Below are 12941 nucleotides of genomic sequence, written 5' to 3'. Positions count from 1 at the left end.
TCATGACTTCTGCCCATTTCATCACTGGATTATTTGTTTTTTGGATGTTGAGTTTGATAAGTTCTTTATAGATTTTGGAAACTAAACCTTTATCCAATATGTCATTTGCAAATATCTTCTCCCATTGCATTGGTTGCCTTTTAGTTTTGCTGATTGTTTCTCTTACCATACAGAAGTTTTTTAATGAGGTCCCAATAGTTCATTTTTGCGATTTGGTTACCTGGCCTCTGGAGACATGGCAAATAAGAAGTTGCTCAAAGAGGTCAAAGAGGTTGCTGGCTGTTTTCTCCTGTAGGATTTTGATGGTTTCCTGTGTCCCATTAGGTCTTTAATCCATTTTGAATTTATTTTTGTGTATGGTGTAAGAAAGTGGTCCAGGTTCATTCTTCTGCATGTCACTGGCCTGTTTTCCCCAGCACCGTTTGCTGAAGAGATTGTCTTTTTTCCATTGAATATTCTTCCCTGCTCTGTCAAAGATTAGCTGGACATACATTTGTGGGTCCATTTCTGGGTTCTCTATTTGGTTCCATTGATCTATGTGTCTGTTTTTGTGTTGGTACCACACTTTCTTGATGATTACAATGTTGTAATACAGCTTGAAGTCTGGAATTATGATGCCTCCAGCTTTGGTTTTCTTTTTCAGGATTGCTTTGGCTAGTCAGGGTCTTTTCTGGTTCCATACAAATTTTAGGACTGTTGTTCTAGCTCTGTTGAAGGAGGCTGGTCTTATTTTGATAGGGATTGCATTGAATGTGTAGATTGCTTTGGGTAGTGTTGCTATTTTAACAATATTTGTTCTTCTGATCTATAAGCATGGAATATTTTTCTATTTCTTTGTGTCTTCTTCAATTTCTCTTATAAACTTTGTATAGTTTTCAGCATATAGAACTTATACCTCTTTGGTTAGGTTTATTCCTAGGTATCTTCTGGGTTTTGGTGTAATTGTAAATGGGATCAATTCCTTGATTTCTGTTTCTGCTACTTCATTATTGGTGTATAGACACGTGGTACATTTCTGTGCATTGATTTTATATCCTGCGACTTTGCTGAATTCACGTATCATTTCCAGCAATTTGTTGGTAGAGTCTTCCATTTTCTACATAAAGTATATTGTTATCTGCTAAGAGTGAAAGCTTTACTTCCTCCTTACTGATTTGGATGTTTTTTATTTTATTTTTTTGTTGTTGTTGTCTGATGGCTGAGGTTAGGACCTCCAGTGCTATGCTCATGAGATTCAACATCCTTGTCTTGTTCTTGACCATAGAGGAAAATCTCTCAGCTTTTCCCCATCGAGGATGATATTAGCTGTATATGGCCTTTATGATGTTAAGGTATATTTCTTCTATCCCTACTTTCTTGTGGGTTTTTATCAAGAATGGATGCTGTATTTTGTCAAATGGGTTTTCTGCATCTATTGTGAGGATCATATGGTTCTTATCCTTACTTTTCTTAATGTGGTATATCACGTTGACTTATTTGCAAATATTGAAGCACCCCTGCAGCCTAGGAATAAATCCACTTGATCGTGATGAATAATTCTTTTAATGTACTGTTGGACTTGATTTGCTAGTATCTTGTTGAGAATTTTTACCACCTTGTTTATTAGGGATGTTGTCCTGCAATTTTCCTTTTTATTGGGGTCTTTGGTTTTGGAATCAAGGTAACGCTGGCCTCAGAGTTTGGAAGTTTTCCTTCCAGTTCTATTTTTTGGAACAGTTTGAGAAGAATAGGTATTAATTCTTCTTTAAATGTCTAGTAGAACTTCCCTGGGAAGCCATCTGGCCCTGGAGTTTTGATTGTGGGGAGACTTTTGGTTAATGATACAATTTCTTTGCTGATTATGGGTCTGTTCAAATTTTCTATTTCTTCTTGTTCAGTTTTGGTAGTTTTTATGTTTCTAGGAATTTGTCCATTTTTTTTCGAGATTGCCCAATTTGTTGGCATATAATTGCTCATAACATTCTCTTATTATTATTTGTACTTCTGAGGTGTTGGTTGTGATCTCTCCTCATCCATCATGATTTCATTTACTTGGGTCCTTCTTTCCTTTTTCATAACTCTGCCCAAGGGTTTATAAATTTTATTAATTCCTTCAAAGGACAAGCTCCTTGTTTTGTTAATCTGTTCTAATGGGTTTTTGTTGTTGTTTTTGTTGCTGTTGGTTTGTTTCTATATCATGTATTTCTGCTCTAATTTTTATTATTTCCCTTTTTCTGCTGGTTTGGACTTTATTTGCTCTTCCTTTTCTAGCTCCTTGAGGTGTAGATTTAGGCTGTGTATTTAAGAATTTTTTTGCTTCTTGGGGTAGGCCTGTATTTCTATATACTTCTATCTAATGACCTCTTTTGCTGAAATCCAAAATTTCCTGACCATCGTATTTTCATATTCATTTCTATATTTTTAAATTTATTCTTTAATTTCCTGGTTAACCCATTCATTCTTTAGTATGATGTTCTTGAACCTTATACATCTGTGGTTTTTCCAAATTTTTTCTTGTCATTGATTTCAAGTTTGATAGCATTGTGGTTTGAAAGTATTCATGGTATGATATCAATCTTTTAGTATTTGTTGAGGGCTGATTTGTGACCTAGTATGGGATCTATTCTGGACAATATTCCATGTGCACTCAAGAAGAATGTGTATTCTTCTGCTTTACGATTAAGTGTTTTGAATATATCTGTTAAGTCCATTCAGTGCAGTGTGCCATTCAAAGCCATTGTCTCCTTGTTGATTTTCTGCTTAAGTATCTGTCCATTGCTGTGAGTGGGGTGTTAAATTCCCCTACTATTATTGTCTTATTGTCAATGAGTTTCTTTATGTTTATTATTAATTAGTTTATTTGGGTGTTTACGAGTAGAGGTCATAAATATTTACAATTGTTAGATCTTCTATTTGGAAAGACCCCTTTATTATGTTATAGTTCCCTTCCATCTCTTATTACAGTTTTGGTTCAAAATCTAGTTTGTCTGATATAAGTATGGTACTCCAGCTTTCTTTAACATCAAATAGCATGATAGATGGCTCTCCATTCCCTTTACATTTAATCTTAAGGTGTCTTTAGATATCTAAAATGAGTGTCTTGTAGGCTATATACAGATGGTTGTTGTTGTTGTTGTTCTTCTTCTTCTTCTTCTTCTTCTTAATCCTTTCTGATACTTTATGTCTTCTGATTGGAGCATTTAGTCCACTTACATTCAGAGTGATTATTGATAGGTATGAATTTAGTGCCAATGTATTACCTGTAAAGTTGATGTTTCTGGAGATTTTCTCTCTTCCTTTCTAGTCTTTGTTGCTTTTAGTCTTTCTTTTCCACTCAAAGAATCTCCTTTAATGTACCTGGTAGGGAATGAGAGAGGAAGATGGCAGCTAGGAGGACACTGGGCTTACCGCGTCCTGCTGATCACTTAGATTCCACCCACACCTGCCTAAATAACCCAGAAAACCACCAGAAGACTAGCAGAATGGATTCTCCGGAGCCAAGCATAGACGAGAGGCCCACAGAAGAGGGTAGGAAGGGCAGAGAGGCAGTGCGCACTACACAGACTGGCAGGAGGGAACTGGGATGGAGGGGCAGCCCACTGGCAAAGCAGAGCCCCCGAGTCTGGCTTGCAAAAGCAAAGGGGCTGGATGGAGTGTGTTCGGACAGCAAGTGGGACTTAACATCTGGAAGGTTATAAGTTAACAGCTCTGCTCAGAGAGCGGGAGGGCTGGAGGACAATGGGAAGGAGAGTTGTTGAGCCCCGGATGACAGAGCTCAGCTTGGCAGGGAACAAAGGTGCTCTCCAGCGCCATCTCCCTCACCCACCCCCCAGCCAAAATCCCAAAGGGAACCAGTTCCTGTCAGGGAACTTGCTTGCACCTCGCAAACACCCAATGCTGTGCTTCTGTGGATCCATCCCTTCGGCGGGTCTGACTCCCTCCCAGTGCCACAGGGCCCCTGCTGAAGCAGATCACTGAAGGAAAAGCGAGCTGAGCCTGCCCCTCCCGCCCCCATGCACCATGCCAATCCACCTCAGCTAATATGCCAGATCCCCAGCACACAAGCCTTGCAGTCTGCAAGTAGCCCAGATGGGCCATGACACCTTACAGTTAATCCCGCCCCTAGGAGAGGGGAAGAGAAGGTACACACAATTCTGAATGTGGCCCCAGTGGAGGGCTGGGGGCAGACATCACGTCTGGCTGTGGCCCCGCCCACCAATGCAAGTTATTCAAGACAGCACAGGGGAAGTGCCCTGCAGTTCCGCACCACTCCAGGGACTATACAAACTGACGAAATGGAAGAATTCCCCTCAAAAGAATCTCCAGGAAATAACGACAGCTAACGAACTGATCAAAAACAATTTAAACAATATAACAGAAAGTGAATTTAGAATAATAGTCATAAAATTAATCGCTGGACTTGAAAACAGTATAGAGGACAGCAGAGAATCTGTTGCTACAGAGATCAAGGGACTAAGGAACAGCCAGGAGGAGCTAAAAAATGCTATAAATGAGCTGCAAAATAAAATGGAGACAACCATAGCTCAGATTGATGAGGCAGAGGAGAGAATATGTGAAATAGAAGATAAAATTATGGAAAAAGAGGAAGCTGAGAAAAGAGAGATTAAAAAATCCAGGAGTATGAGGGGAAAATTAGAGAACTAAGTGATGCACTAAAGAGAAATAATCTATGCATAATTGGTATTCCAGAGGAGGAAGAGAGGGAAAGGTGCTGAAGGTGTACTTGAAGAAATCATAGCTGAGAACTTCCCTGATCTGGGGAAGGAAAAAGGCATTGAAATCCAAGAGGCAGAGAACTCCCTTCAGACATAACTTGAATCGATCTTCTGCACGATATATCATAGTGAAACTGGCAAAATACAAGGATGAAGAGAAAATTCTGAAGGCTGCTAGGGATAAACGTGCTCTAACATATAAAGGGAGACTGATAAGACTCGTGACGGATCTCTCTACTGAAACTTGAGAGGCCAGAAAGGAATGGCAGGAAATCTTCAATGTGATGAACAGAAAAAATATGCAGCCGAGAATCCTTTATCCAACAAGTCTGTCGTTTAGAATAGAAGGAGAGATAAAGGTCTTCCCAAACAAACAAAAGCTGGAGGAGTTCACCACCACTAAACAAGCCCTACAAGAGATCCTAAGGGGGATCCTGCGAGACAAAGTACCAGAGACATCGCTACAAGCATGAAACCTACAGACATCACAATGACTCTAAACCCATATCTTTCTATAATAACACTGAATGTAAATGGACTAAATGCGCCACCAAAGGACTTAGGGTATCAGAGTGGATAAAAAAACAAGACCTATCTACTTGCTGTCTACAAGAGACTGATTTTAGACCTGAGGACACCTTCAGATTGAAAGTGAGGGGATGGAGAACTATCTGTCATGCTACTAGAAGTCAAAAGAGAGCTGGAGTAGCCATACTTATATCAGACAAACCAGACTTTAAATTAAAGGCTGTAACAAGAGATGAAGAAGGGCATTATATAATAATTACAGGCTCTATCCATCAGGAAGAGCTAACAATTAGAAATATCTATGCACCGAATATGGAAGCCCCCAAATATATAAAACAATCACAAACATAAGCAACCTTATTGATAAGAATGTGGTAATTGCAGGTGACTTTAATACCCTGCTTACAACCATGGATAGATCATGTAGACACAGGATCAATAAAGAAACAAGGGCCCTGAATGATACATTGGATCATATGGACTTGACAGATATATTTAGAACTCTGCATCCCAAAGCAACAGAATGTACTTTCTTCTCGAGTGCACATGGAACCTTCTCCAAGATAGATCACATACTGGGTCACAAAAGAGCCCTTCATAAGTATGTAAGAATTGAGATCATATCATGCATACTTTTAGACCACAATGCTATGAAGCTTGAAATCAACCACAGAAAAAAGTCTGGAAAACCTCCAAAAGCATGGAGGTTAAAGAACTCCCTACCAAAGAATGAATGGGTCAACCAGACAATTAGAGAAGAAATTAAAAAATATATGGAAACAAACGACAATGAAAATACACAATCCAAACACTTTGGGACGCAGCGAAGGCAGCCCTGAGAGGAAAATACATTGCAATCCAGGCCTATCTCAAGAAACAAGAAAACCCCCCAAATACAGAATCTAACAGCACACCTAAAGGAAATAGAAACAGAACAGCAAAGACACCCCAAACCCAGCAGAAGAACAGAAATAATAAAGATTAGAGCAGAAAAAAACAATATAGAATCTAAAAAAACTGTAGAGCAGATCAATGAAACCAAGAGTTGGTTTTTTGAAAAAAATAAACAAAATTGATAAACCTCTAGCCAGGCTTCTCAAAAAGAAAAGGGAGATGACCCAAATAGATAAAATCACGAATGAAAATTGAATTATTACAACCAATCCCTCAAAAATACAAGCAATTATCAGGGAATACTTTGAAAAACTATATGACAACAAACTGGACAACCTGGAAGAAATGGACAAATTCCTAAGCACCCACACACTTCCAAAACTCAGGAGGAAATAGAATGCTTGAACAGACCCATAACCAGTGAAGAAATTGAATCAGTTATCAAAAATCTCCCAAAAAATAAGAGTCCAGGACCAGATGGCTTCCCAGCGGAGTTCTACCAGACGTTTAAAGCAGAGATAGTACCTATCCTTCTCAAGCTATTCCAAAAAATAGAAAGGGAAGGAAAACTTCCAGCTTCATTCTATGAAGCCAGTATTACTTTGATTCCTAAACCAGACAGAGACCCAGTAAAAAAAGAGAACTACAGGCCAATATCCCTGATGAATATGGATGCAAAAATTCTCAATAAGATACTAGCAAATCAAATTCAACAGCATATAAAAAGAATTATTCACCATGATCAAGTGGGATTCATTCCTGGGATGCAGGGCTGGTTCAACATTCGCAAATCAGTCAACGTGATACATCACATTAATAAAAGATAAGAACCATATGATCCTGTCAATCGATGCAGAAAAGGCCTTTGACAAAATTCAGCAACGTTTCTTAATAAAAACCCTCAAGAAAGTCAGGATAGAAGGAACATACTTAAATATCATAAAAGCCATTTATGAAAAACCCACAGCTAACATCATCCTCAATGGGGAAAAACTGAGAGCTTTTTCCCTGAGATCAGGAACACGACAGGGATGTCCACTCTTACCGCTGTTGTTTAACATAGTGTTGGAAGTTCTAGCATCAGCAATCAGACAACAAAAGGAAATCAAAAGCATCAAAATTGGCAAAGATGAAGTTAAGCTTTCACTTTTTGCAGATGACATGATATTATACATGAAAAATCTGATAGACTCCACCAAAAAGTCTGCTAGAACTGATACATGAATTCAGTGAAGTTGCAGGATACAAAATCAATGTACAGAAATCAGTTGCATTCTTATACACTAATAATGAAGTAACAGAAAGACAATTAAAGAAACTGATCCCATTCACAATTGCACCAAGAAGCATGAATACCTAGGAATAAATCTAACCAAAGATGTAAAAGATCTGTCTGCTGAAAACTATAGAAAGCTTATGAAGGAAATTGAAGAGGATACAAAGAAATGGATAAACATTCCGTGCTCATGGATTGGAGGAATAAATATTGTCAAAATGTCAATACTACCCAAAGCAATCTACACATTCAATGCAATCCCAATCAAAATTGCACCAGCATGCTTCTCGAAACTAGAACAAGCAATCCTAAAATTTGTATGGAACCACAAAGGACCCCAAATAGCCAAAGTAATTTTGAAGAAGAAGACCAAAGCAGGAGGCATCATAATCCCAGACTTTATGCTCTACTACAAAGCTGTCATCATCAAGACAGCATGGTATTGGCACAAAAACAGACACATAGACCAATGGAATAGAATAGAAACCCCAGAACCAGACCCACCAAAACTACGGCCAGCTAATCTTTGACAAAGCAGGAAAGAATATCTAATGGAAAAAGACAGCCTCTTTAACAAATGGTGCTGGGAGAACTGGACAGCAACATGCAGAAGGATGAAACTAGACCACTTTCTTAGACCATTCACAAAAATAAACTCAAAATGGATAAAGGACCTGAGTGTGAGACAGGAAACCATCAAAACCCTAGAGAAAGCAGGAAAAGACCTCTCTGACCTCAGCTGCAGCAATTTCTTACTTGACACATCCCCAAAGGCAAGGGAATTAAAAGCAAAAATGAACTACTGGGACCTCATGAAGATAAAAAGCTTCTGCACAGCAAAGGAAACAACCAACAGAACTAAAAGGCAACCAACAGAATGGGAAAGGATGTTTGCAAATGACATATCGGACAAAGGGCTAGTATCCAAAATGTATAAAGAGCTCATCAAACTCCATACCCAAAAAACAAATAATCCAGTGAAGAAATGGGCAGAAAACATGAATACACACTTCTCTAAAGACATCCGGATGGCAAACAGGCACATGAAAAGATGCTCAACGTCGCTCCTCATCAGGGAAATACAAATCAAAACCACACTCAGATATCACCTCACGCCAGTCAGAGTGGCCAAAATGAACAAATCAGGAGACAATAGATGCTGGCGAGGACGTGGAGAAACAGGAACCCTCTTGCACTGTTGGTGCGAATGCAAACTGGTGCAGCCTCTCTGGAAAACAGTGTGGAGGTTCCTCAAAAAATTAAAAATAGACCTACCCTATGACCCAGCAGTAGCACTGCCAGGAATTTACCCAAGGGATACAGGAGTGCTGATGCATAGGGGCACTTTTACCCCAATGTTTATAGCAGCACTCTCAACAATAGCCAAATTATGGAAAGAGCCTAAATGTCCACAAACTGATGAATGGATGAAGAAATTGTGGTTTTTATACCCAGTGGAGTACTATGTGGCAATGAGAAAGAATGAAATATGGCCCTTTGTAGCAACGTGGATGGAACTGGAGAGTCTTATGCTAAGTGAAATAAGCCATACAGAGAAAGACAGATACCATATATTTTCACTCTTATATGGATCCTGAGAAACTTAACAGGAATCCATGGGGGAAGGGAAGAAAAAAATCGAGGTTGGAGTGGGAGAGAGCCAAAGCATAAGAGACTCTTCAAAACTGAGAACAAACTGAGGGCTGATGGGGCATGGGAAGGAGGGGAGGGTGGGTGATGGGTATTGAAGAGGGCATCTTTTGGGATGAGCACTGGGTGTTGTATGGAAACCAATTGGATAATAAATTTCATATATTTAAAAAAAAATAATGTACCTGGTAGGGCTGGTTTAGTGGTCACAGACTTCTTTAGTTTTTGTTTGGGAAACTCTTTATCTGTCTTTCTATTTTGAAGGAAAGGCTTGCTGGGTAGAGTATTCTTTGCTGCATATTTTTTCGATTCAGCATGTTGAATATATCATGCCACTCCTTTCTTTCCTGCCCAGTTTCTATGGAAAGGTCTGCTGGTAACCTGATTTGTCTTCTCTTGTAGATTAGGGATTTCTTTTTCTTTGCTGCTTTCATGATTCTTTCCTTATCTCTGTATTTTGTAAAACTTACTATGATATGTCTTAGTATTGTCCAGCTTTTGTTGATTTTGATGAGAGTTATGTGTGCTTTCTGGATATGGATGTCTATTTCCTTCCCCAGATTAAGGAAGTTTCAGTTATAATTGGCTGAATAAACCTTCTGTCCCTTTTTCCCTCTGTTCTTCTTCTGAGACTGCTATGATACAAATGTTATTATGCCTTATGGAGTCGCTGAGTTCCCTGAGTCTACACTTGTTATCCAATATTTTCATTTCACCTTCTTTGCAGCTTCATTATTTTCCATAATTGTATCTTCTATATCACTTATTTGTTCCTCTGCTTCTTCCATCCTTGTGATCATCACATCCAGTCAGTTGCATCTTGGTTATAGCATTTTTTAAATATCAGCCTGACTAGTTTTTAGGTCTTTTATTTCTGCAGCAAGGGCCTCTCTGGTTTCTTCTAGATTTTTCTCAAGTCCAGCTAGTATCCTTATGATTGCTGTTTTAAATTCTGGTTCAGGCATATTACCTATATCTATTTTGATTAGCGCCTTGCAATGACCTCTTCTTATTCTTTCTTTGCAGATGAATTCCTCCATTGGCATTTTTTTAGGTCTCTGTCTTTTGTGTGATAGGAAAGCTTGTGCCTGGTCTTATTTCCACTAGCTATGATCAGTAGACCTGGTGTATGCATGGGGAGGGGGAGTTGTTCTGGTCTTCTTGGGGAAAGGCCTCTGTTGCTCTGGCTCTCAATCCCACTTTCCCTAGTAAAAAAAGGCACCTGCAGATTGCAGGGGAGTGGAACTTGGTGTAAGCAGTGTCCACTATGGGCACTGTGCAGCTCCCTGAAGTCCATTCATACTGATGGAAGGGGTGAAAAATGTCAGAGAGGGCAATTCATGCCTGCTGCTGTTCAGGAAGCCTCACGGAAGAGGACACAATCTCCCTTCTTGTGTCCCAGGTTTCTATCAGATCCCCGTCTTCACCCTGTCTGTGTCTAAGCAATCTTCCCTGCCCTCCCAGCAGTGTAGTGCTCCTGTTTTTTTGTTTTTCTTTTTCTTATTTTTTTTAAATCTCAGACACATGGCTGGTTTCAAAATTCCAAATTGACCTGGTGTGGACCCATGCTGATCCTCTGGGGGAGGGTCTTGCCATGCTGTGGCTTTTACCAGTTTGTCCCACCAAAGCAGTAGTATGACCATTCAGGGGCTTGGATTTTTTGCTAAAGCATAGAAAAAAGCCAGCATCCAGGTTAGCTGCCATCAGTAGATATCTCTGCTCTCATGCTAATGAATGGGTCAGCTCAATAGAACCTTCTGGCTCTTGTCCCCTGAGAGGCAGTGCCACGTCTCCCAAATTCACTCCAAGATGAACTGTCTCTCCCAGCATAACCCATGGGATCCTCAGAGCACAGGGTCTTCTCTTGTCCCTCTGCCATCCTTCTGCACAGGAGCATTGCTACACCTGCCAGGTTTGACCCTAGCAATGGCGTGGACTTCTAAAACTTCAGACTTTCAGTTCTGCTACTTGTAAAAACTTGGGATTATCAGCCCCTCTTATTTTCCCATTCAGTGGTTTTATGTGTGTTTTTCTTGTGCAATCCCCTGCATGCTGCCTTATTCCTCTCTTTCTCTCTTTCTTTCTCTCCTCTCTCTATGATCAGGGATCCCTCCCCTCCACAGCACTGGTGGTTCTTTTCTCTCCAAAATCACATCACTGCACCTTCTACTTCCATTATTTGATCTCTTTTCTCCCTCTAGTTGTGCAGTTTGTTCTCTCAGATCAATTTCCTGGGTGTCCAGAATGATTTGATAATTATCTACCTATGTTCAAGGGTTGAGGCAAGCATAAAATACTTCTACTACTCTGTCATCTTAACTCATCCCCCTAGCTGGAGACCTTAATAGCCCACTATCAATAACAGACAAAACAATTCTTTAGAACATCAATGACAATACAAAATTTAGAAATGCCAGAAACCAATTAGAACTAACAGACATATATGGAACACTCCACTCTGTAGAATATGCATTCTTCTCAGCACATATGAAACTTTCACCAGAGAGACCACATGCTGGGCTTTAAAACAAGTATGAATAAATTTAACAGTATTGAAATCATACAAAGTATGTTCTCTCAACACAATGGGATAAAATTGGAAATCAATGACAGAAAATTTGGGAAACTCACAAATATGTGAAAATTAAATAATGCATTCCTACATAACCAATCAGTCAAAGGTGAAATCACACACACACACACACACACACACACACACACACACACGAATACTTTTAAGTAAATGAAAATGAAATACAGCATGCCAAAAAATGTGAATAAAAGCAATAGAGAAAATAAACAAGATAAAAAGGTGTTTTTTTTAAAAAAAATCAACAAATTGACATACCTTTAGCATAGTATGACCATGCTAAAAAGAGAGGACTCAAACTACTAAGCCCAGGAATGAAAGAGTAGATATTAGTAGTGCCTTTACAGAAATAAGTATAATTACAAGGAAAAAGTATGATCAGCTATATGCCATTAAGTTTAGTAACTTGGATGAAATGACCAAGTTCCTAGAACAACCAAAACTGACTTAATAAGAATTAGACCATTTAAACAGACCTATAATCTGAATATGAAGAAGCTGTATTAGGAATTTTAAAACTCCTAGCTATTGAATCACTGAATTGTACACCTGAAACTAATATTATACTGTATGCTAACTAGAATTTAAATAAAAACATAAAAATTAATTTTCAAACTCCTATAAAGAAAATTCTAGTCCAAAATGACCTCACTGGTAATTTCTATCAAAAAATTTAAAAATCAATGTCAATCCTTCCTAAGCCTCTCTGAAAAGTAAGAGAGGAGGTAACACTTCTACACTCATTTTGTGACTCCAATATTATTTTGATACCACAATCAGAGAAAAGAAAGCTATACACCAATATCTCTTGTTTGTTGAGACAAAAATTCTCAACAAAATATTTTCAAACTGAATCTAGCAATATAAAAAGAATACACACACACACACACACACACACACACACACACACACCATAACCAAGTGAGACTTATCCCAAGCTGGTTAAAAATGTGAAAATTAATGTAATATGCCATATTAATAGAATAATGGACCAAACAACATAATCATTGTTAGTAGATACAGAAAAAAACTGAGAAAATACAATATACTTTCATGATAAAAATTTTCAATAAACTAGGAATAGAGTTTTCTCAAGTGAATAAAGAATATCTAAAAACTGACAGATAATACCTAATAGGGAAAGACTGAATGTTTTTTCCCTAAGATCAGGAACAAAATAAGTATGTTCACTCATAGCACTTCTATTCAATATTTTACTGGAAGTTCTAGCCAAGGCAATTAAGCTAGCAATAAAATGAAAAGACCAAGGTTGGAAAGGAAGAAGTAA

This window comes from Prionailurus bengalensis, chromosome E4 (assembly GCF_016509475.1).
Source record: "Prionailurus bengalensis isolate Pbe53 chromosome E4, Fcat_Pben_1.1_paternal_pri, whole genome shotgun sequence".
Lineage (NCBI taxonomy): Eukaryota > Metazoa > Chordata > Mammalia > Carnivora > Felidae > Prionailurus > Prionailurus bengalensis.
Note: the sequence above shows the minus strand (reverse complement) of the source record.